We start from the raw sequence: 26,502 nt of genomic DNA, 5'->3' as shown, positions 1-26,502 counted from the left end.
GTCTCACATTGTAGTACCTTTGCCCTATAGTGATCCTGTTCAGAGTCTCCGAACTCCCGTGGTTTTGCCTCTTGAGGTTTTCCACGTAAACATATTGTGTCATCTCATTCTATGTAAGTGCATTAATCTTATTTCTGTTCTATTTCTTCCCTTGTGAGTTTCGATCTCGGTTGTGGTCGAGAATGATTCGTCTCAAACTGGTATCAGAACAAAGTTTTAAACTTCAAACAAAGAAAGAAAATGGAAGAGTCATTCGGTAGCATGTTCAAGCTCACCGGCTCCAACTACCCAAAGTGGAAGTGGAAGATGAGGGACATGTTAGTGGTAAAAGATCTTTGGTTGCTGGTACAATTTGGGGACAAAAGACCGGACAAGATCGATGCCGCAACCTGGGAAGTAAATGAAGATGACGATATACATTCAATGCTTCATCGACATGAGTCTGTACAATAACTTTAATGAAGAGAACAAGGCAAATGAGCTCTGGGAGAAGATTGACGTGATGTTAGAGAACAAGAACACCGTAAACCGGGTCTCGGTATTCCGGAAGATAGTGAGGCTCCGGTATCAAGACAACGCCAGCATGGCAGAGCATATGAATTCCTTCTAGGGGCTAATAAACCAAACTACCTTGCTCGAAGTACCGTTAGTCGACGAGGTACTGGCATTGTTATTGCTCGGATCCCTTCTAGATAGTTGGGAGACGCTAGTTGTTACGTTGGCCAACACCGGACGGAAACAAAAGAACTCATCTCTGGCAAGAGCGAAGTCAAGTTTGCTAAATGAAGAAGCTCGCCGGAAGGACGTAGAGTCTGGAACAGACCCGAAAGCCTTAGTCACGGAAGACGAAAATAACCGGGGAAGAGGCTGGAATCGAAGTCCCCAGAACCGGGAAAAGTCGGGGACGAGGTCGAAGTCAAGAGGGAGGCCCACTTGCTTTTATTGTGGAAAGCCGGGGCATTTCCACAAGAATTGCCGACACTTCCGGAAAGCCAAAGGGGGAGACGACTGTCCGAAACCGAAGAAGATTTCGGAAAGGAGAGGAACGTCGACAATCGCGACAAGTGAAGAGGAACGACATGCTCGGATTTGCCGGGGAAGAAGTAAATGTGGCAGTGGACAGTATCGGTGAGCTATGGCACAAGAGATTGTGTCAGATGAGCCAGAAGGGGATGGGAGACTTGCCAAAGCTAACCTCATTCCGAAGGTGGAAAAAATGCAATTGGAGAAGTGCACCAATTGCTTGGCCAGTAAGCAGAACTAAACCTCTTACCGGTCGAGACCATCGCTCGAGACGGAAGGCTCCGCTTGAGCTCATGCTTACTGATGTATGCCAAGTGCACACGAAGTCCCATGTTGGGTCAGATTACTTCGTGACATTCATAGATGACCACAGCCGGAAGTTGTGGGTCTCGACATTGAAGACGAAGGACCAGGTATTATCCGTCTTCAAGGAATTCCATGCGAGAGTGGAAAGAGAAATTGGCCGGGAACTGAAGGCCGTTCGAGCGGACAATGGAGGCAAATATCGGGGGTGGTTCGAGGATTACTGCGGATCGAAGGGTATCCAACTCAAATTAACCATGCCGAAGACACCGGAGTTGAACGGATTGGCCGAAAGGATAATCCGGACCGTAATGGAGAGGGTCCGAACTCTAGAGTATGGTTGCACATGCCAAGTTGTCTAAGACGTTTTGGGTTGAGGCGTTGATTGTTGAGAAGCAAGCTCAACAAAGGTATGTGATGCTTATTGAGAAATAAGCTATAGTAGCTATTAGCTAATTAGCTACTAGTGGACATAAAGGTGAAACAACTATTTAGCTACAGACAGCTAATTAGCTGCATATATAAGTCACTTATAACTTAGGTGAAAAAAGTAAGTAGAAAAGAGAGTGTAGTAAGTTGTAAGAGAGTAGTTGTAAGAATAGAAAACAAACGAGAGCGAGTTGAGCTCTGCGTGTAATGAAATAGAAGAAGCTTTTGGTTTGCGACACAGAGGTAAGCCTCCTTCCTTTTCCTTTCTGTCTTGAGCACTAAATGCTCCAGCACATCACGATCCGTTGTGCACACAGAAGAGCCGTAGTGCCATTGTAACATGGTATCAGAGCGAGGTTGCTCGTAAAGAAGATTAGAGCAATACAGATTTGAGAAGTTTGGTTCTGTTTGCTAATATCAATCAAAGAGTTGCTTGTTGAAGTAATTGTAGCAAAATCCCTAATTTGAAAGAGAAAATGACTACAGAAAATAGAAGCCAAATAGTCACAGAAAAGTTGGATAAAAACAATTTCCCGACGTAGAAATTCAGAATGACAAATTTGCTGATGGGAAAAGGATATTGGGGTTATATTGAAGGAGACCTAGAAGAGGCTCTCGAGATCCCAAAAGAAAATGCAACTGCTACACAAATTAAAGCATTTAAGGAATGAAATCAAGGGGCAAGAAAGGTATTGCATTGGCTCTCACTTAGCATCTCAGATTCGTGCTTGGACACATATAGGATGCTATGCTTCCAAAAGAAGCTTGGGACAGTTTAGTAAAACTGTTTGAAGTGAACACAAAGGCTAGAAAGCTTCAGTTGAAGACTGAGCGAAATAGCTTGGAAAAAGGTAAGATGGTAGTGAATGAGTATGCTCTGAAAATAAAGAGTGTATGGGAATCACTTGCTTCTATCAATGTGAAGGTAGAAGATGATGATAAGGTGGAAATATGCTTAAGAGGTTTAGGACCTCAATATAAAAGCTTCAAAATATCTATTCTCAAAAGGGATAACATCCCAAGTTTTCCAGATCTGGTTTCAATGCTTGTAGTGGAAGAAATAAATCAGATGGATGATGTAAACAAAGGAAACTCTGAGACTGAGGGGCAAGCCCTCTACAATGAGGCCGAGGAAGAGGCAATGGAAGATTTGGTTCAGCTAGAACCAACAATAGTTATTAAGGAAGAGGACAACATGTTACAAGTGGAAGAAACAATATCAGAGGCAAGGGGAGCAATCGAGGCAGAGGTAAGCAAACCTATTTGAATGATGCTAGCTGCTGGTATTGTGGAAAACCAGGCCATACACGGGCTGAATTCTATAAAAAGCAAAATGATGAAAAAAGAGGGAAGAGACAGCAAAATAACTATGCCTCCACTAGTGAAGACTGTGATAAAGATGATGCATTTGTGGTGCAACATGAAACAAAAGCAATGGCTGAATGTTCATAGAGATACAATGAACATTTTATGTGGTATGTAGATTCGGGGGCATCAAATCATATGACAGGACATGCAAATTGGTTTGAAAGTCTAAGAGAACTAGAGATTGTACAAATAGGTGATAACACCACCCATACAATCGAGCATATTGGAGATATCCCATTGTGGGAAGAAAAAAGAAAAACAAAGTATATGTTGAATGTCATGCATGTTCCACACCTTGCAAAAAATCTGATTTCTGTTGGACAGATAGTAGAGCAAGGAATGCAAGTTAAGTTTAAGCAAAGTGGATGCTTTATAGAGAAACATGGAAAGCTTATTGCAAAAGGAAAAAGACAAGGACAGATGTTTGTGCTAGATGTGGATATGCTGAAAAAGATTACAGACATGTTTGCAGATGGAATGAGTGTAATCTCAAATGTGGAAATGTGGCATAAAAGAATCGGTCACATAAGTATGCAAACCTTGAAAAATATGTTGAGGAAAAATGCAGTGGTTGGACTGCCTAAGTTAAAAGGCTGTAAGATGAGCAAAATATGTGAAGCATGCCAATATGGAAACCAAAATAGGTTGCCTCTCCCTCATGAGAGACATGTAAGCAAAAATTTGTTGGATTTGGTACATATAGATGTATGGGGACCAACAAAAAATGCATCAATTAGTGAATGTAACATTTATTGATGATTGCTCAAGGAAAATATGGGTTTATTTCATGAAAGAGAAAAGTGAAGTATTTGATTGCTTCCGTAAGTTTAAATGCATGGTAGAAAAGCAGGCTAGAACTAGAATAAAATGCTTAAGATCTGATGGAGGAGGAGAGTACTTCTCAAATGAATTTTCTGATTTTCTATGCAATCAAGGAATAAGGAGACAGTTTCCATGTAGATATACTCCAGAACAAAATGAAGTTGCTCAGAGGAAAAACAGAACTCTGGTTAACATAGGAAGAGCCATGATGACTAGAAAAAATATGCCATTGTATTATTGGGCAGAAGCTGTAAACACAACAAATTATATTCTAAATAGATGTATAACATCTGGAGTGCATGAAGTAACCCCTGAAGAATGTTTCTATGGCAGGAAGCCTAGTTTAGAACACTTAAAAGTGTTTGGATGCCTTGCCTATGTTCATGTACCTGTTGAAGTAAGAAGTAAGCTTGATCCAAAAGCTGAAAAATGTGTTTTTGTTGGATATTCGGAGGAGCAAAAAGGGTATAGATGCTATAAACATCTGACAAAAAAGATTTTGGTAAGCCGTGATATAATATTTGATGAGTTGGGCAGTTGGTACAACCCAAAACAAAATGTAGAAACTGATGAAGACTGTGAAAATGAAGACAGAAAAATCTGAAAATGGAAGAGATTGTCGTGGAAATGGAAGCAATGTTGTACAACAAAGTTCAACATCAATAACATGTATTGAACCATCTGGAAGCTTAGGTAGTAAATCTGAATGTAATGCTTGGAGTGGAAAAAATGCAGGACACAAAAAATATGATGATAGAAAGGGAAAACAGAAGATGCCAGAATATGAAATGTTTGATGATGGGTCTGGAAACATGGAAGATGTAGATTCAGATACATCATTGGATGATGACCTTGGTATACAAGCCTTAAAAATCCTTGGTATGGAAAAAGCAATGAAAGATGCAAATTAGAAATTGAGAAGATCAGATAGAGAGAAAAAGACTGTTGAAAGATTTGGTTATGACACATATATGGCTATGCATTATGCATATATGTCTAAAGTGCTACAAATCCCTGATCCAAATAGTTTTGATGAAGCAAAATATGATAAGAAATGGGTGAATGCAATGCAAGAAGAAATAGATGCATTGGCTGAAAATAGAACATGGGATTTGGTGAAGTTACCGAAGGAGAAAAATGTTGTAGGTTGCAAATGGGTCTACAAAACAAAGCATGATTCAAATGGAAATGTTAGTAGACATAAAGCAAGGCTTGTTGCAAAGGGATATGCCTAGATGCAAGGAATTGATTATGATGAAACATTTGCACCGGTTGCAAAGATGGCAATTTTGAGAACACTACTTGTTGTGAGTGCAGCCAAAAGATGGGTTCTACACCATATGGATGTAAAAAAATGCTTTTTTACATGGCAACTTAGAAGAAGAAGTGTATATGTGTCAACCACCAGGTTTTGAAGATAAGAAGCATCCAGAATATGTATGTAGGCTGAAAAAAGCTCTCTATGGACTAAAACAAGCACCGAGAGCATGGCATATAGAACTTTTAGAATCTTTGAAAAAAAATTCTTTCAAAATGTCAAAGGCTGATCCATCATTGTATGTAAAAAGGATAAATGATTGTATTGTTGTTATTTTCATTTATGTTGATGATTGAATCATTGGAGGTGATTCCATGGATGAAATAATCAAGCTAACAAAAAATCTTGCAATGCAATTTCATATGAAGGATTTGGGAGAGCTGAGATACTTTCCTGGCATTGAGATGTACAGATGTGAGAAGCTATTGAGATGATAGACGGCCTGATAGCTTGATTCCATAGGAAGGATGTGACAAGCTATCTAGAGGCCTACCGGCCGAAATGATAATGAGGGATATCCCGAATTCCCTCGGGTCGTGACACCGAGCATCCATGCAAAGGTGCTCGAGATCCAAGCCAAATCCCAGATTTGGTTGGAGTTCAAGGGACGGATCCTCGAGAGGTATGGCTTTGATGACTCTCTCTAGTTGTCGAAGTGGGAGTTCATGGAATGGGTCGAGACCCCGGGGAAAGGGAGGAACACTTCGACGCTCCTCCAGGAATTCGAAGAACGGTTCGTACGCCTTTTGACATTGGACTCGACCGTGGTTGATATGAGCAAGGTCCTACTGTTTATCAAGTCGGTCGACGTGCTCGATCTGAAAAAGGTGGGTCTCCTATTGGAGAGAGATGAAGGGCTCACAGCCAATTGGGCCGACGTGAATGGAATGTTGTGGAATCATTGGCGGCGGGCCTGACTATTGGGAAGAAGCCGAAGGAACCGATTCCGACACAACTGGAAGAAGCACGAAGCTGGCTCGAGTCGGGCATGGTCCTGACCGAAGTGGTCAAGGGTGGGCGCCGCTCTAGAGGAGCTGATGAAGATGGTGCGCGATCTCCAGATCTCGCAAGCCATTAGAGATGGCAAGGGATAATCACGCAACCGGAGGCCTCCGAATGACAAGCGATGCATATGGTGCGATATCGTCGGACACATCGGGAGAGAGTGCACCAATTTCGCCGAAGCACTCAAGAACAATGTTGTATACCTCTGGAACAGATGAGTATATGCATGCGATACACGAAGGACCCTAGAGGTGAACATCAGATGAGGCGGCATGAAGAGGATAACGGAGGAAGCAACAACCTATAACGTCGATGCCATCCATTACTCGGTGTCGGCAGGGATCCGGGTAGGCGGAGAGAAGGTCACCGCAACCAGAAGCAATATTGAATTCTAGCCGGTGGTGCTGGAAGGGTTCTTAGGAAAGAAGCTGGTAAAGGATGAGGCGGACTGCACAGAGCAACGGGTCCAAGAGGTCATCGGATGGTACGATCTAGAAGAGGAGAAAACTAGCTTTGTAGAAGTTGCGTCCTAGAACTACGAGGTTCTGGTTGAAGACAAGTGAGCTGGGAATGTCAGAGGGGTTGGTCCCTTGAATCAGTGTGACACCTGAAGTGGGCCGAAAAAGAATGACGGAAGCCCAACTGGCTCACAAGGCAAGACGAAGATCTCGAGCTTCCAGTTGAGCTCAGAGATAAAGAGGACGACAAATCTGCATAAGGTCTTGGAAGAGCGGATCCTCAAGAGCAAGGTAGAGCTCTCATTACGAGAGGTGATGGGTATCGCAAAGAAGGAATTCCACGATTCCATCGTGGACTTGGTAAAAAGGAAGCGGCTCTCGAAGAGTGAAGGTAGTCGACGTCGAAGAGGTAGCACTGGAGGAAGAGTTTCCAGATAGCTACTATAAGCGGTCGCATTGGACGAGAGCTACGACGGAGACCCCGGTCCAGATCAGGGATGTTAAAGAGCCGGTGGTGGCGTTAATCGACCACAGATAAGAGATTAACTTAATGTTCATGGACTTCTACAAGAAGGGTAAATGGCCGATCAACATGAAGCACGGGTGCAAGATACGTGCGGAGACCCCAACCACGGAGGAGCTACACGGAGCATGCCTGAACGTCTGAGTGAAGGTCGGGGATGTCGAGATCGACCATCACTTCTTCGTGCAAGAGACATCCTCCCCTCCGGTCATCTTTGGGGAACGGTACATCACGATAGCCCGGATGGAAACAAAGGTCCTAGACAACGGTTCAGCCTACGATCGGGTGAAGAGTCAAGACGGTCGACATTCCGTTCAGTTCTTCATAGCTCGGCCGAATCACGAGTGGAATCGGGATTCTCTTGGTGGCGAAGGCCAACAGGGTTTTTAGAAAGGAATATCAAGGCATGGGGTCGCGGTAGTCCAGACAATCGGAGCAAACCCCACACCTTTACCATAGGTAGGAGATTTTGGCCCTCTGCCAAGGGAGGTTGTTCCATAACTGGCATTGGTGGCCGGGAAAGGAAACTTGTCGAAGGGTGCTTGAAGGCATGCGGCGCCTTAGGCTCCAACGACGAGATCAGTTGCGTCGTGGAGGAGGTCTCGTTCGATGACACCCTTGAGGAGATCAAGAAAATAATAGGTGAAGATCTTAGCAAAGACTGGGTTGTTCTGGTAAATTCCTTCGAGATGTACGAAGTCATCGCGGACTTCGGAAGGATGGTCGGGTAAGATTGAATGGCCCTAGTAAGCACGAAGTATAAGACTGTGGACGGGAAGTTGAGGCCATTCGTGGCTCCCTTGCCGGAGGATAGTTGGGAACGGATGAGAGGGGTCGTGGTGGACCCGAGTTTACGAGATCCGGCCGCCATAGGACACCAGTTCACCGACGAGACGTTGTAGAAGCTCAAGATTGACGAGACGCCTGTGGAGGAGGATTGGTTTTGGAGGATGCTCGAAAGGCATGGGAAAGCCTTTGCATTCTCGCCGTGGGAGATCGGGTGTGTACACCCGACGATCGTGGAACCAATGGTGATCTTCACGGTATCACATGTGATGTGGAGTCTCAAACCGATTCCGGTGCCGAGGGATCACATCCCGAAGTTGATGGAGTTGATTAAGCAGAAAGTGGAGATGGACATCCTCGAGCCGTCGAGTGCTCCTTATTCAAACCGGTGGTTTACGGTGCCGAAGAAGAACGGCACACTGCGCTTTATTCAGAACTTTCAGTCGCTCAACAAGGTGACTATCCGAAATGCAAGAGTCGGTCCGACAATCGATGAGTCCACGACTGCCATGTACACGACCGGACATCAAATATGTAGTCGGAGTGGTCGGTCGGTTCATGAGCAATCCGGGAAGAGAACACACTAGGCCGATGTCAAGTGGATACTCCAGTACCTGAAAGGCACCTCGAGCACGTGCCTCTGATTCAGCTCCAATAAACCCCTATTGGAAGGTTTCACCGATTTGGACATGTCGGCTGATGCAAATACCAGCCGGTCTAGGTCCAAATATGTCATGACATATGCAGGGGGAGTGGTATCGTGGCAGTTGAGGCTACAGAAGCCCATTGCACTATCGATAACAGAAGCGGAGTACATGGCAGTCGTGGAAGTTAGTAAGGAAGTAATCTGGATGAAGGACTTCATCGGAGAGCTAGGAATCCGGTAGGAGGAATATCAACTCTACTACAATAGTCAAAGTGTCATCTACCTTGCAAGGAACGTGGCCTACCACTCTTGGACCAAGCAAATCTAAAGTTGATATGACTGGCTCCGGGAGAAGGTAGACGACAAAGAGTTTTCGCTCACAAAGATCCATACGGAGGAGAACGGGTCAAACATGTTGACCAAGGTGTTGCCAGCCGACAAGTTGGACATGTGCCGGAAACAGATCGGATTGGCAAGACATCCCATACCCGAGTGAAGGGGGAGTTTGTTGGGAAACTGGTCCCTCCAAATGAGAACCGGACGAGCCGGATCGGAGGAGTCGAAGGAAGGAACTGGACTGTATGGATCCGGAAGATATCCGGGCGGTCATATTTGTAAATAGCCCCAAAGTTATAAAAGTATAAATATAACTGCAATATTGTAGAGTTACTTATTTATCATTATAATTGTTGTATAGAGAGACAGAACGAGGGAGGGAGAGAGAGAGAGAGAGAGAGAGAGAGAGAGACAGAGAGAGACAGAGATAGATAGAAAGTTATTCTGTTGTAACCGCCGACTAGCGAAGACAGAGCTCGAGGTCGTTGCCTCTAAGTCTCACATTGTAGTACCTTTGCCCTATAGTGATCTTGTTCGGAGTTTGCGAACTCCCGTGGTTTTGCATCTCTAGGTTTTCCACGTAAACATACTGTGTAGTCTCATTATGTGTAAGTGCATTAATTTTATTTCTGTTTTGTTTCTTCTATTGTGAGTTTGGATCTCATTTGTGGCTGAGAATGATTCCTCCAAGATTTTCCCCATACCCAACTATTCTGAGTCGAAGCAGTGACTTCAACCGAGGTCGATCAGGATGTAGCTGACCTATGGATCATGGAAATGACAATATTCCTCAATACAGGATTACCACCAAAAGACATGTCACCCGATGAGCGCAAACGATTAACAATTCGAAGTCGGAACTTTTGTCTTCTCAAGGAAACATTGTACCATAAAGGATCCGATGGCATATGGCGACGTGCGGTTTGACAATTCGAGAAGGAAATGATTTTGCATGAAGCTCATTGCGGAGTGGCTGGAGGACATTATGCAGGCGACACGACTGCTCGAAAGATTTGGAACAGTGGGCTATGGTGGCCAACAATTATGAAAGATGCAGTCAACTATTATTGGCAATCCAATTTGTGTCGAAGAATCGGCCAACCAATTGAACGAGATCGAATGCCGCATCAACAGGTTCTGCCGTTAGAACCTTTCTACAAATGGGGTCTCGACTTTGCCGAACCATTTAAACTAGCAATTGCAAAGACATGCAACCGATATATTATAGTTGCTACCGATTACAATACCAAATTGGTCAAAGCCTAAGCTCTTCGGGATAATAAGTAGGGTCCACAACAAAATTCCTCTATTAATGCATTTGGTGCCAATTCAAATGTCCAATCGAGATAGTCAACGATCAAGGTACTCACTTTGTAAATAAAGTCATTCATGAATTATCCAACTATTATGCAGTAGTGCATAAAAGGACTTTTCGAGTGCAAGTAACAAAACGACTAGATGAGGAGCAATCAGAATGGATTCGGAATGAACAACTTCTTTTGCTAGAAGAGAGTCGACTACAAGCAATGTGCCATTTGGAGCAAAAGTAGAGGAAAACTAAGGCGCTTGTCGATCGACACTGACACAATAAAGAAAACTTGTTAAACGTCCGTAAGCCGGTCTTAGTGTTTCAAACAAAAATGGGGGTGATGCCTAGAAAGCTCAGATTTCGATGGACCGATCCTTATTGGATTGTCGATAGCAACAATGGCATGTATCAAGTCGACACATTAGCCGGTCAAGTCTTACCTAAGTGGTCAATGGGTTCCAACTCACGCTATATCATGAATCGATCCTGACAAACCAATTCGAACAAGGCAACGCAATGGACACTTGGTGGTTCATCCGACAGGGTATAACAGTAAAAAAAATAGAAAAAAAAACAAAAAAGGAAAGAAAAATCAAATCTTGGCAAACAACAAACGTAACAAAAAATCAATCTTGTCATCATTACTTCTTGGCGTTCTCCTTTTCATACTATAAAAGGATAGGCACGCTAATGATTCAGTTTAATTATGAGTGGTAGCTATTGAAGAGCCATTAATAGCAGATCCTATTTTTAATGTTTTTTCTGGAATAATGGACCAATTTCGACTTCTTTCTCTATCATAGAAAAACGCACACGAATAGAGCGAACATCATCCTCACACAGGCGAACAACGAGTGAAACAGACAAAAGCAGTCGACCAAAGTTATATGCAAAGCAACTCAATTCTCTCCGCCAAGTACCGACCACAGCAGGTCATCCACACAGAAGAAGCAGAAGACAACATGTCGATGCAAGTATCAAAACATTTGTGCTAATGGCTGAAGACAAACGGGCTAGAGGGCTATCTTTGAGTTGCTGACATTGAACCTCATCCTCAAGCAGAAGAAATAATCAAAGAAATCGATGTCGACAGAGTCACAAACAAATAGGTGCGTTGATTCTTAAACCTAAAGAAAAAAGGTTATGATATGATGGACACATTAGACCCAGAAATGCTTGAATCATATTTCAGGGAGTACTCTCCTTTGGCCTATCGAACACGAGGTCTGGACCTTTTCTTCCATGATGTCGCAAAATTTCTTTTCGAAATGGCTTGTGTGAATCCACAACAATACTGCATGCCTAAAGAGAGGGTTGGGTTCATCATAACTACATATCAGGGGGAGGAAATCGATAGGGGATACATCATGGGTGTCACACTCCAAGAACAATTGCACGGGGTGCAGAATGGGAAAGCCATGAAACCAATTTTTGCTCGGTGGTTGGCAGTATTATGTCCCGTACTGGTAGCTGATACAGGACATAAGCCCTCAAAGAAGGAAAAGGGATAGTTGTCACAGGCAAGGCCGAAGGAATCGGTATGCCAAACAATACGCCACAATGAATGGCAAGAACTTGAGCCAACAACCGCCCCCGACAACCAACAAGAACCGGATCCGACACATCAAACAACACCTGACACCCATGAACAACCGGAACCAAACCCAATCCCCGAACCCGACCACCAGCCCCAACCAGAGCCAACCCCTGCAACCCAACTTGAACAACAGGAAGTTAATTGGCCACAATCAAAGCAAACAAGACGGAAGTAGAAGAGACAATGGTCGGCCCATAACGCGTCCCAACCAAACAACCACTGGCGTAGGAGAGTATGCCGATCAAGAGTAGAAGAGTCGAAATCAGCAATCAACGTAGCAATCGCAAAGAGAAGAACTATCGACTATCGGCACCGTTGAACAAGACCAAAGAAGTGAAATAGAGAAGAGGAAAGCGTTGACAATGTCCCCGGACAAGGTCCTTGGCTTGCCAGATATTCCACCAACAGCCCTACTATAGTTCGGGCCCTCTTACCAGCTGGTGGATTGGCTCTCCAAAAGATTACAATTTGTGTCTAACTTACTAGCCCAAGACCATGCTCGGAGATACTGTGCCTTAAGAGAAGAGAGAACTTTAACGAATTGGCTGACAGGTTCACCTGCATCCGTGTAGCTGGCATAGTTGAGGCCTGGTTTATAAAACTCTGTTGGCCTTCGAACTCATCCGAATCTCTTGGGTGCCGAGTTGATTGGTTTGGATCCTTCGGCGTTGTTGGCTAATTGACAGTACTTAGACCATTTTCAGGAGCCCTTTTGGATGACCTCCCCCTGAAATAGGATTTCGGCGATGTCGAATCATCCTCTCCTTCTTCGCGATCGATCGACAGAAGGGTTGGTGCCTTGGTTGGTTTAGCTGTTTGGGCAACTTAGTCGATTCTGTGCAGAATAGTGCTCGGTCACAACTGAACCTTAAACACTCTATGGAAGAAAAAAGAAAACAAAGAGGAGGATCAATGCACTTACATAGAATGAGATGACACCAGAAGTTAATGTGGAAACCCCTAATCGGGAAAAATCGTGGAGCCCACAGACTCCAACTATCACTATAACAGGACAGATATAATGTGAGACTCAAAGGCAACAACCTCGAGCTCTATGCCTTCACCAACCGGCTGTTACAACAGAAAAATGTTTTGTATCTCTCTCTCTCTCTCTTGTGATTATGTTGTGATTATGCTTTTGAAAAGGAAGAATGTGTTGAAGAAGTTGCCATTGGGAATGTTGTGATTATGCTTTTGCTATATGCAGATGATGTAGTGATTTTTGCAAATACTTTAGGAGATGCACAAAAGCTTATGAAGGCATTCGAAAAAACTTGCATGCATACTAATTTAAGTGTCAATAGCTCTAAACCAAAGATTATGCTTGTGAAGAGCCAAAAAAGAGATAAACCATGCATTATGTACAATGAGCTACTTGAATGTGTGGAAAGCTTCAAATATCTTGGCCTTGAAGTTCCTTCAAATCATAGATGGAATGAATGTGCTACACGTCGTTTAGAGGCGGCTAAGCGAGCATACTATGCATTTGAGAATACATGCAATCTTGGAGATATTAAGTGTTGGGTCCTCAAGAAATAGCTTTTCGACACTGGTGACACCGGTTCTTCTCTATGGGGTGGAAGTATGGGGCGGTAACATCCTGAAATCTATGTGGAAAGAGTTTAAAAATGTCCAAGTGATGAGAGTGGTTGGCTATGCACACTTTGCCCTAAACAAGTTTGCGAGTCTGAGTATCACACTTTGATACAATGCTCTGCCTTTGATCATATTCGACCACGCTTTCCATATCTCTTCGACCAAGCCGAATCCTTCGAATGAATTCCTCTCACAACCACAATGTGCACTCTCGATTGCAGCATTCATTGGTAAAGTTCTTGAACATCGAGAGTCAGTACTCACTTTCACACATATCATGTGAAATGTAATATTTTTGGTCTCATAGGTTATATTTGACCTCCAAAGATGATAATATAATCTCTCTCTCTCTCTCTCTCTATCCCTCTCTCTCTCTCTGTACAATGATACAACAGAACAACTACAATGATCATATTTTTCATAATAGTATTGCCCTAGTTATATTTATACTTATATAACTTTGGGACTATTTACAAATGTGACCTCAACGGTCACGTTGTCGTGAAGAATGTGCTTCACGATATAAAAATGAGCTTAAATGTTGTATTTAATAATATTTGAGAGACTTGAACCCACATCCTTATTAACGATGTACAATGTGCATACCACTAGGCTAGGCTATTTATTTGTAAAAGTGTGTAATAAATGTGCTTCATGATATAAGAACGAAGCTATATATTGTATTAAGTAAAATTGAGGGACTTGAACCCTCAACCTTGTATACCAAGCACCAAGCATACACCACTAAGCTAGGTTAGTAATTTTCGAATGCATTTTCATCATTATACTTATCCCATATCTATTTTCATACATAGCCATCATTCATCACCTGCAATGCATGTGCGCCAAATGGCGATCATGCATTACATGTAACTCATGCATTGCATGCATGCCATGCTCCCATACATTACCATATGCATGGCAACACTTATATAAAGAGGGGCAAGGGGAAAATAGGGTAAGGAATCAAGGAGGAGAAAGTAAGAAATCAGACAATTTATCAAGCAAAGAAGCTAGCTCATTTGGGGAAGTGTCTTGTCTCTCAGAGTTGAAGTCGAGGGTTCAAATCAGGGGTCGGTAGAGAATGTGTTCAGTTTGCGATCAAAGATTGTAAAGTTGGTAAAATATTGTCTTTTTCATCATGTTTATATCAAATATTCTTGCTTCTTGATTCATACTTTGTCTCAATCTTCCTTCTTAAATCATATTTTGTCTCTATCTTGTTTCTTGAATCATATATTGTCTCTATCTTCTATCTATTCTCGTCTCTCTCTCACACACATTACTCGTAACTCTTCTTCTTGCTACTCTTAACCTTTCTAACATCACCATACAAGCCTTATTAAAAATTAAGTTTCTTCAACTCCCCTTAACCTTAGTCCCCGCGACTTCGCCGCACAAACCACAACTACCTCGACACATTTGGTGAACCCGATGTGAAGGCGGCGACAAGGAGAAATGGAGGAGCAAATGAGGCTTATGTGTACGATGATGGAACTAGTGATGCGGGAACAAGGGATGATGGCAAGCATCGACAAAGCCGTCTACAATATTCTCGCACGAGTAGGAATCTTCGAAGGTATAAATTTAACAAGATTTCTGAAGATTTATAATGAAGAAATGCTTAAACGCGGTGTCGACGAAGCTGCAAAAATTAATAGCTTTAGTCGAGTCGCTACGATTGGGCTACAAGAAAGGATCCAGGAGCTACAAAGGGAACATTAGACATGGGAAACTTTCGAAAGAGCATTGCTAAATGAATACAACCTCAACGATATGTCAAGGATGACAAGGCGAGCCTTCATGGATTGGGTAGAGTCTAATAAACATTTAAGTGTTTTGGAAGTATTAAAAGAGTTTTCTGAAAGATTTGAGCAACTAAATGTTAGAGATAGAAATATAATAGTGCCAGATAAAGTCATATTGTTCCTACAAGCTATTAATATTAAAGACAGGAAGGACTTGGGAATGCTTTTAGAAGATCAGAATAGTCCAAGTGGACTTACCGAAGACTGGGAGGAGGTGAAAAGGGTGTGTGCCCATTTCTGCAAAAGAAAGTTATGGTTTATGGAGTTGCCCGACAGAAATGATGAAGAAACAGGGAACGAGTCGGGAGAAAAGAAAGTAGAAGAATCACTCTTACACGAATTGGTGAAAGGTATGAAAGACTTGTCGATCAAAGTGACGAAGCTAGAATCGGGACAAAGCTCGACTTCATCAAGGCAGGGAGGTGGAATGGTCCGAAGGTGTATGTGGTGTGATAGTATTGACCACTAGAAGAAAGATTGTCAAGAGCATAGGGATGCTCTTAATCATAATAAAATCTACTATCAAGAGGGCAAGATTCACTCGACAGAGACTCGACAACCACTTCAACTCAACTTCGGGCGAGGAGGAATGAAAAAGCTAATGGAAGATGCCGAGAGAGAAACGACTCAAGCGATACAATCCGTGGCAACCTTAGGGTTGCGCGTAGAAGACTCATATGGTGGATCTGACTTTTGGCAAGATGTGATGGATTATGCAAGAAAAGGGAAGGTTCGAGGGGACGAATTAAAAAGAGCGGGAGATGAAATACGTAACTTCACTAGATGGAATGATCCAGTAGACGCGCTATCAGCATTCGCCCAAGTGAATGCACAAGATGTGCTAGTGGAAGAGAAGCGGAAGAGAGCCGAGGAAGCTGATCCGACAAAGAGACATGAGACACGAGAACAGAAGAGAAGGGAGATAGAAAAGGGTGCTACTGAGCCGAAGGAAGCTGATAAAGTAAAAGGAAAGATAGGCCCATCTTTCAAGCTTGCCTCAGACATAGAAACAACGACGGATATAAAAAAGGTATTAGAAACAAGAATGCTGAATAGTAAGGTAGAATTTACTTTAAGAGAAGTGTTGGGTATAGCAAAGAAAGAATTTCATGAAGTTATCATAGATATTATTAGAAGGAAGAGACAGGTGATGGAGGAAATTACGGGAGGGTGTGCAACAACACTCCAAGATTTGTATGGTGGCACCATCAATGCTGCAAGTGTAAAAAACCAAAATGATGTTGGCGTCCATGAAGGGGATAGGAGTCACTATACAAGGGACCATTGGGCTCGAGCAACAACGGAGGCACCTGCAAAAATTGGGGAGCAGCAAATTCCATGTATTGCTTTGATCGATCATGGATCCGAGATTAACATGATGTCATCGGAATTTTACGCTCGAGGACGGTGGCCGATCAACAAGAATCATGGGTGGAAAATAAGAGTTGCCACAGAGACTACGGAGGATCTATTTGGAGCATGTCCTAGTGTGAAGGTAACAATTGGTGATGTGTCGGTGAATCAACATTGCTTTGTGCAAGATCGATCAACCTACCCCATCATCCTTGGTCAGCCCTACATCACTGCAGTGAGGATGGAAACAAAGGTTATTGATGATGGTTCGGCTTTCGCGAGAATCAAGAGTCAAGATGGAAGAAAGACTGTCCAATTCTTAACCATGAGGCCCAACCATCAAAGAAACAAAGAATGCTTGATGGAACATCCAATTCAAGTGATGGATGAAGAGTTTTCCCAGGATTTTTAGATAGGGCTTTTACAGGTAGGGGCTGTGATAGCCCGAACATAAAAGAAAACCCCATAAATAATAATGTAAATAAAGATATTCCTTGTACAATCTCATCTAATGGTGCTACTTTTATACTAAAAGTAAATAATAATAAAATACAAAATGCTTTCGAGTACTTTAAGTGTTCTGGATTAATAGAGGATGATGAAGAAATTCAAGATATGTTTGAAGAATTAACTTTTGAAGATACAATAACTCATTTGGAAGCAATGGAAGAAGACAACGAAATCCAAGTTCTTGTCCATTCAATCAAGATGTACGAGGTCATTGAAGAAGTTGCTCGAAAGGATCATGAAGCACATGTACTAACAAAATACAAGACAGTGGAGAAGAAGGTTTGTCCTATTGTTGCTCCACTTCCAGGGGATAGTGAAAAGGCAATCAAAGAAGCAGCCACAGAGCCAATGATCAAAGACCCACGAAAGGTAGGACATGTGTTTACTCCGGAAACAATACAAGGGATGAAAATAGGAGGGGGTGACTTCCTATTACCCGTTGAAGAAAAGCAGTTCAGGGAGATGTTAAAAAGGCATGGAAAGGCGTTCGCATTCCAACCGGAGGAAATAGGGTGTGTGGATCCAGAAATTGTGGAGCCCATGGTTATATTCACTATCCCTCATATTCCATGGAACTTTAAGCCAATACCCATGCCTAGGGTAGAATCCCTCAACTATTAGAACTTTTGAAAGAAAAGATAAGGATGGGTATCTTGGAACCATCGAACGCTCCTTACTCAAGTCGATGGTTCACTGTGTTAAAGAAAGATGGGCGACTCCGATTTATACAAGATATGCAACCCGTGAATAAGGTAACAATCCGAAACTCGGGAGTAGGGCCAATTGTGGATGAGTTTGCTGAGATGTTTGCAGGAAGAGCTATATATTCAATGGGAGACCTTTATTCCGGGTATGATCAATTTCAACTTGCTCTCAAAAGTCGAGATATAACTTCTATCAAGACACCTATAGGGTTAGTACAGATGTGCACCTTGCCGCAAGGAGCGACCAACTCAGTGGCGCATATGATGAATGGAATGAACAAGGTACTTCGTGATTTTATTCCTCATATTACAATGCCTTTTCTAGATGATGTTCCAATTAAGGGATGCAAGGAGGAAGAGAAGAACGAGGAATTGGATGAAAGTGGTTGCCGTCAATTTGTTGCTGATCATATCAAGGATTGTGAGAAGGTGCTATCAAGGATGGAAGAAGTGCATTTGACCTTATCAGGGGTGAAGTCAATATTTGGGGCAAAAGAGATATTAATATTTGGTCATATGTGTGGCCCATACGGGAGAAAGCCATCCCCAACCAAGGTCAATGCAATTCAAAATATGCAAGAGGAATGTACATCCGTCTCAAAAGTACGAAGGTTTCTGGGGGTATGTGTTTTTTATTGTAAATGGATTCCGCATTATGCCCATTTATCTGAACCTTTATATAGACTCCTAAGAAAAGGAGAGATATTTGAATGGAGTGAAGAGCATTCAAAGGCAATGAAGAAATTGAAGTACTACTTAGCACAAGCCCCACCATTAAAGCAACCTGACTACACCCGACCCATATATCTCACAGTAGACTCTAGTCCCATTGGAATTAGACGGGTGATAAGCCAACAAGATGGGGAAGGAAAGTATCCAGTCCGATTCGGAGCAAAGGTTCTTAGTGGTCGACAAAGAAAATATGCACAGGTTAAAAGAGAGTTATGGGGGATAGTAACAACAGTAAAGACAAACAGAGATTACTTAATTGGTGCTGAAGTAATAATAGAAACAGATTGTTTGCCTATTCTTGGTATCATAGCTAATTGTGATATTCCAGATCAAGCCATGTTAAGATGGTGTATCTATATTAGATCAGTCAACCCTGAAGTTCGACATATCTCTGGGAATAGAAATGCAGTAGCAGATATGTTATCAAGAGCAAGGTATGAGGAAGAGGAGATTCCAGACTCGGACGATGAGGACAAAGAACAAATAGTCCTTACCACAAGCATTACCCGGGAAGGAGGAATGCAGTTTCTAGAAGAGGAGTATGAAGAAGAATTCAAGGAAATAGGGAAATACGTACAAACCCTTGACAAGTACAAAGGTCGATCTGGAAAAGAGTTCACACAGTTTCGCAAGAAAGCCCATAAGTTCTTCCTGCATGAAGGATATCTATGGCGACATCCGAAAACCAAGATTGGAAACCCGCAAAGAGTAATAGGTTTTGAAGGGCAAAGAAAGGAGATAATCAGAGAGCTGCATGACAAAGAATGGGCTGGTCATCGAGGGGTTTGGGCCACTTTCAGTAAGATTAAAGAACGATTTTGGTGGCCTCGATACTATGAGCAAATAAAAAAGTATGTGGAAACTTGTCCCACTTGTCAATATTATTCAAATGTAAAATTTTGTGATGAATTACACCCAACATACTCACCTGGGGTGCATTACAAGTGGATGATAGATTTGGTAACAATGCCACTTGGAGTAGGACAAAAGAGATACTTGGTTCTTGCTAGAGAAGATCTAACAAATCAAGTGGAAGGCCGTTCATTGCGAACAAAAGGGACATTAGGAGTATGTCAATTCATTTTGGAGGACATTGTTTGTAGATATGGATGTATCGGGAAGATAGTGGCAGATAGGGGAGAACTCAATTCTGCGGAAGCTCAAGATTTTTTTGACAAAATAGGAATTCGGCTTTCTTTGACAACGGCGTACAATCCAGAAGCTAATGGAAAGGTAGAAAGGGGACATGGGCCAATAGTCAAAGCTTTGGCAAAGGCATGTAGAGGACGGGTCAGTGATTGGCCAAAAACCTTACCCTATGCACTATGGGCTGATAGGACAACTCACAACACTGTTACTGGATATATGCCTGCAGAATTAATCACAGGACAGAAGCCAATAATGCCAATTGAAGAAAAGATAACTACATGGGCTGTGTTGCCTTGGGAATCGGAAATGAGTAGGGAAGATTTACTTGCGGTTCGAATATGACAACTTCAATCAAGGACAGAAGACATAGAAAAAGCAGCTACTAGATTGAAAAAGGCAAGAATCAAGAATAAGGACAGATTTGACAAGATGAAAAGAATACGACCAAGAAAAGTGCAAGAAGGAGATTGGGTATTAGTATATGATAGTAGTCTAGATAATCAATATAGTACTATTCGGAAGTTTTCAAAAAGATGGTTTGGACCTTATGAAGTTAGGAAAATAACAGATAAAACCACATATTTCCTCAATGAATTAGATGGGACAGAAATTCGTATCCCAATTGCAGGAAAAAGGATTAAAATATTTAAAAGGAGGGAGTCATTAGAGCTCGAATTTTATGAAGAAGTAGAAGAACTAAAAGAATCGGAAGAAGTGTTGGATGAACTCTGCACAACCAATGTGCAAGTTCAGAGGGGGTGGGTGTCGTGAAGAATGTGCTTCACGATATAAAAATGAGCTTAAATGTTGTATTTAATAATATTTGAGAGACTTGAACCCACATCCTTATAAACGATGTACAATGTGCATATCACTAGGCTAGGCTATTTATTTGTAAAAGTGTGTACAAATGTGCTTCATGATATAAGAATGAAGTTATATATTGTATTAAGTAAAATTGAGGGACTTGAACCCTCAACCTTGTATACCAAGCACCAAGCATACACCACTAAGCTAGGTTAGTTATTTTAGAATACATTTTCATCATTATACTTATCCCATATCTATTTTCATACATAGCCATCATTCATCACCTGCAATGCATGTGCGCCAAATGGCGATCATGCATTACATGTAACTCATGCATTGCATGCATGCCATGCTCCCATACATTAATTACCATATGCATGGCAACACTTATATAAAGAGGGGCAAGGGGAAAATAGGGTAAGGAATCAAGGAGGAGAAAGTAAGAAATCAGACAATTTATCAAGCAAAGAAGCTAGCTCATTTGGGGAAGTGTCTTGTCTCTCAGAGTTGAAGTCGAGGATTCAAATCAAGGGTCGGTAGAGAATGTGTTCAGTTTACGATCAAAGATTGTAAAGTTGGTAAAATATTGTCTTTTTCATCATGTTTATATCAAATATTCTTGCTTCTTGATTCATACTTTGTCTCAATCTTCCTTCTTAAATCATATTTTGTCTCTATCTTGTTTCTTGAATCATATATTGTCTCTATCTTCTATCTATTCTCGTCTCTCTCTCACACACATTACTCGTAACTCTTCTTCTTTCTACTCTTAACCTTTCTAACATCACCATACAAGCCTTATTAAAAGTTAAGTTTCTTCAACTCCCCTTAACCTTAGTCCCCGCGACTTCGCCGCACAAACCACAACTACCCCGACAGCGTGACTGATTGCTTCAGTTAAAGACTTTGGCTCTTCAGGGAAAGTCAAGAGTAAATCCTTAACACCGTTGTGTAAACCATAACGGAATTGCTCCATCAACGCTTGATCATCCCAAGGGATGTCAACGGCGAGTAGGCGGAAATCTGCAGCGTATGCAAAGGCTGGATGGTCTCCTTGGTGTAATCGCCGGATTTTGTTGATTGCGGTTCTTATGCTATCAGTATCCCCAAAGCATGCTTTAAACTCACCTATGAACTCTTCAAAGTTGTTGAGTAATGGACACTCCTTTTCCGACAGTGGAGCGAACCATGCCAATGCTGAGCCACTTAACAGTGTCCCTACTAAACCCACTTGTGATGCATCGGTAGGATATCAGGAAAGATGTATTTAAATAACTAATCGTACCTGATTAAGGAACCCTCTAAACTGCGATCGTTTTCCATCGAACTTCGTGGGAAGGCCAATCTTGGGTTCCTTATGAATCCCTTGTGTTCCGGGGCCTTGTTGTTGCATCGCTACGATGGTTGCTTCGAGTTGTTGCACGCGTAATGCAAGTTCCCCATGTTGTTGTTGTGTTTGCTGCTTTTCTAAGGAGATTTGCTGAAGATCCCCCCAACAACCATTCATTTTCTTGTCCCAAAGCAAGGAACTTCTCTTTCAAGCATTGAAACTCTAAGATAACAGATTGATATTCCTGATGACCATGGGATGAAAAGAAAAGAGGAATAAGAGATTAGTATGAAGGGAGAGAGACAGAAGGGAAAATTGGTTCAAACTGTTAGGAATAGTACTAAATAGGGAGAGAATTAGTACTAGAGAAGGGAAGTACTATTAGTACTAAGAGGACGGGATTGCGTAAGACTCCCGAGAGAGGAAGAGAGAAGAGGAGAGAGAGAGATAGCGAGGACGAGAGAGAGAGAGAGAGAGATGATGATAACATATTATATATTATCAAAAGAGTAAGTACAAAAGGGCTATGAGGCTAAAGACTGACGTTGAATCGATTTGGTTCAACATAATGCCTAGTGCCCTCGTTTATAGTGTTCTTAGGAGTAATCTTGAAGCTTCTAGAATGTTCCAGAGAAATTTGGAATATACATTAATTTCCTATAATAAAATGTAAATGAAAATAATATCCTACGTATTACAATAGATGATATAATGGTCAAGAGCTCGACCCATATAACCTAAGGTCATGGGTTCGAGTCTTGCCATATCATGACATGTAGTGGCAAGGAAGCTCGAGGTACCCCCACCGGCGCGAAGGAAGGAGACTCGAGATTGGCTTGAAACCGGCTCGACTTCGACCAGCGTGGTCAAGGGCCTGTCCGGAGGTGCGGCTCTGAAGGAGCTGACTCAGATGGTGAGGGACCTCCAGATGGTAGATGCAGGGAGGGATGGCGTTGAACAAGCCCGCGACCGAAGGCCTCCGGCCGGGCGTCAGTGCTTGTGGTGCGACGCAATCGGCCATGCCCGGAAGGACTCCGCGGAATTCGTCGAAGCAATAAGGTCTAACGTGGTGTACCTGTGGAACAGGCGAGTACACGCTAGAGAAACCAGGAGGGCCCTGGAACTGAACGTCAAATGAGGGAGAATAAAGCGGTTGATGGAAGAGGTGGCGGCTCGCCAGGCGGAGACTGTCCACTACTCAACGTCGGCAGGAAGTCCGGAAGACGAAGTGTTGGAAGACAGGTCCCTCGGATGGGAAGGGAGAAGAACAGTGCCGACGAACAAACTCGACCGACGCCAACAGGCCGAGGCCGAAACGGTATGAACCGGATGGGGAGAACCCGACTGCGGAGAGTCGGATGGTGTAGGCCCGGTATGAACCGGATGAGGAGTACCCGACTGCGGAGAGTCGGATGGTGTAGGCCCGGTATGAACGGATGAGGAGTACCCGACTGCGGAGAGCCGGATGGAGCCCATCGAGGCTACATTTGTAAATAGCCGAAAAGTCATATTAGTATAAATATGACTTAGGGCAAAAAAGTCATATTAGTATAAATATGACTTAGGGCAAACTTTTAGTTTTTTTAGTGCAGTTGTCGTTTTTTTTTTGGTGTGATAATTCTTTTCTTGTTGGTGCAAGAAGAAATCAGAGCGCGTAACTGTACAGAGAGAGAGAGAGAGAGACGAGGTCGTTGCCTCTGTTGTAACCGCCGCCTGTGGCGAAGATCTGAGAGCACGAGGTCGTTGCCTCAGTGATCTCATTGTTGTATATTTCTACATAGCGACAGTTTGCAGCTTGTGGGCTGTCGTGGTTTTTTCCCCTATTTTGGGGTTTTCCACGTAAACCTCCTGTGTACCATTTCTCCTCTTTTGTGTCGCGTTTCATTACCTGTTTTTCTGTGTATGTAAAGAATCTCGGTTGTGGCCGAGCGTCGGACATAAGGAACATCAAGTTCTCAACACGAAGGACTCCGGGTTTTGGCCATTGATGCTAGAAGGCCTCGCCGGCATACGATTGAGGAAAGAGGAAGCTGACCACGCGGAAAGAGGGTCCGGGAAGTAACCGGGTGGAGTGACCTGATCGAAGAGAAGAAGGGCTTTGTTGAAGCCGCGTGCCAGAACTACGAGGTTCTGGTGGAGGACAAGCGCACGGGAAAGACCGGGGGGGTTGGACCCTCACAACGGTATGAGACCTAGTTCGGGCCGAAGCAGAATGATGTCGGTGCATCCGGCACGCTGGACAAGGCCAAGAGGGTCGGGTACCAGTTGAGCATAGAGATCGAAAGGACCACGGACCTACGAAAGGTTCTGGAGGCACGGATCCTCGACAACAAATTGGAGTTGTCGCTGAGGGAGGTGCTCGGGATCGCCAAGAAGGAGTTCCACGACTCCATCATAGACTTGGATTAAGCGGAAAAGGCTTTCGACGGAGCTTGAGCTGAAGAAGTCGGGGGAGGTGCGAACGACGCACCTAGAAGACATGGCCCTGGAAGACGAGTTGGCGGAAAGCCACTATTCGAGGCTACATTGGGCCAGAGGCACCACGGAGACCCCTGTTAAGATTGGAGATGTCCAGGAGCTGGTGGTGGCGTTGGTATACCATGGTTCGGAAATCAACTTGATGTCCATAGACTTTTACAAGAAGGGCAAGTGGCCGCTCAACACCAAGCACAGGTGGAAAATGCAAGCGGCGACGCGTGCCACGGAGGAGCTACACTTCTTCATGTAGGAGACATCCTCGCATCCGATGATACTCGGCGTACGCGTGAGTCAAGAGCCAGGACGGGGTCACTCCGTCCAGTTTTTAACGGTACGACTGAACCATGAAAGGAACTGAGAGACCCTCGGTCGCGAAAGCCGAGGGGATTTTTAGGGAGGGCTAACAAGGCATGGGGATGCGATAGTCCGGACACTCCAGTGTCGTGAAGAAAACCGTCCCTAGGCGGAAACCGGGTTTAGCGTGTGTAAACCGGCCCTTATACACGAGCACACTTTTTGTTGTATAGTAAGTAGGTACAAGTCGATTGAGGTGAAATCCTAGGTAGCATGCATTCAATAGGGAGAGAATCGAGGGGGGTATCTCTGTCCGAAAGGACAGAGAGTTAATATGATGTAACGGATGATAACGGCCTCCCTCCTTGGGCTATAAAAGGGAGGGAGAGGAAAGGAAAAGGGATCGCGCGTTAGAGAGGACGAAGTGTTGCCGGACTGGGACCGAGCCCTTCTACTCTGCCACTCTCCATAGCCATTTTGCGCAGGTTTCGGGAGGCTGACTCTGCTCTGTGGAAAGCCGTGTGCTTCCGGCAGAGTCTCCATCTAGCTCTTCTATGTGTGAGTGAACAAGCGTCGGTGTTCGCCTTGCCGGCCTATTAGTTGTAACCATCTTGATATATATATAGATATTTATATACATACGTGTTCATATACTCGGACTTCTTGTCATCTTGTTTTTGCTGTGTTGTTGGACTGTGATTCCCGTGTGTTCCCGTGTCTGCGCGTGTGCAAGTGCGTCCGTTGCCTTTCTGTTCTCCTCCATCTCAGCTATTTCTAGGTCCAAGACCCCGGTGGTCCCACCTCGTTCTCCACGCACGTGCGTAACAACGTGACTCCGGAAAAACCCCACACATGTACGGTAGGCAAAAGAACTTGTAACATAGGTAGGAAGTTTTGGTTCTCCGACAATGGAGGTTGTACAATAGCCGGCGTCGTTGACCGAGAGAAGAGCAACTCCGGGCATGCGGAGTCCTCGGCCCCGGAGAGGAAATCAACGGAGCTGTGAAGGCGGTCTCTTTCGACGACACCTTGGGGAAGCTACGGGAGGTGTTCAGAGAGGGCCTTAGTGAAGACCCGACAATTCCGATAAGTTTGGAAAAGATGTACAAAGTCATCGATGACTTTGGTACAGGACTTGAGTCGAATCGAACGGCCGGAGTGGATACAAAGTACAAGACTATGGGACCAGAAGGTGAGGCAAAATTGCGGCACCCTTGCCAGAGTGCAACGAGTTATGGATGAAAGGGGTCGCGTCGGACCCCAATTTACGAGATCTAGCCGGCATAGGACACCAGTTCACCGACATAACGCTACGAGAGCTCAAGGTCGGTGGGGGTGGCTTCCTACTACCGGCGGAGGAGGACAGGTTTTGGAGAATGCTCAGGAGGCACGGAAAGGCCTTCGAATTCTCGCCGAAGGAGATCGGGTGCGTAGACCCAACGATGGTAGAACCAATGGTGATCTTCACGGTACCGCATGTACCGTGGAACCTCAAACCGATTCCAGTAACCAGAGCTCCCATCCCGAAGCTGATGGACCTGCTGAAACAGAAGGTGGATATGGGCATCCTCGAACCGTCGAGTGCCCCGTATTCTAATTGGTGGTTTACCGTGCCCAAGAAGAACGGCACGCTGCGCTTCATTCAGGACCTTCAACCGGTCAACAAGGTGACCATTCGGAACACAGGAATCGGACCAACCATAGACAGTTCGCAGAGGCCTTCGCTGGAAGGTCAATTTATTCAATCGGTGATCTGTACTCGGGATACGATCAGTTCCAGCTAGTCGTGGAAAGCAGGGACATTACGACGATGCG

The sequence above is a fragment of the Azolla caroliniana genome, unplaced genomic scaffold (genome assembly GCF_043228905.1).
Source record: "Azolla caroliniana isolate FFs.n. ecotype wild unplaced genomic scaffold, voAzoCaro1.0.p SCAF_3, whole genome shotgun sequence".
Taxonomy (NCBI): Eukaryota; Viridiplantae; Streptophyta; class Polypodiopsida; order Salviniales; family Salviniaceae; genus Azolla; species Azolla caroliniana.
Note: the sequence above shows the minus strand (reverse complement) of the source record.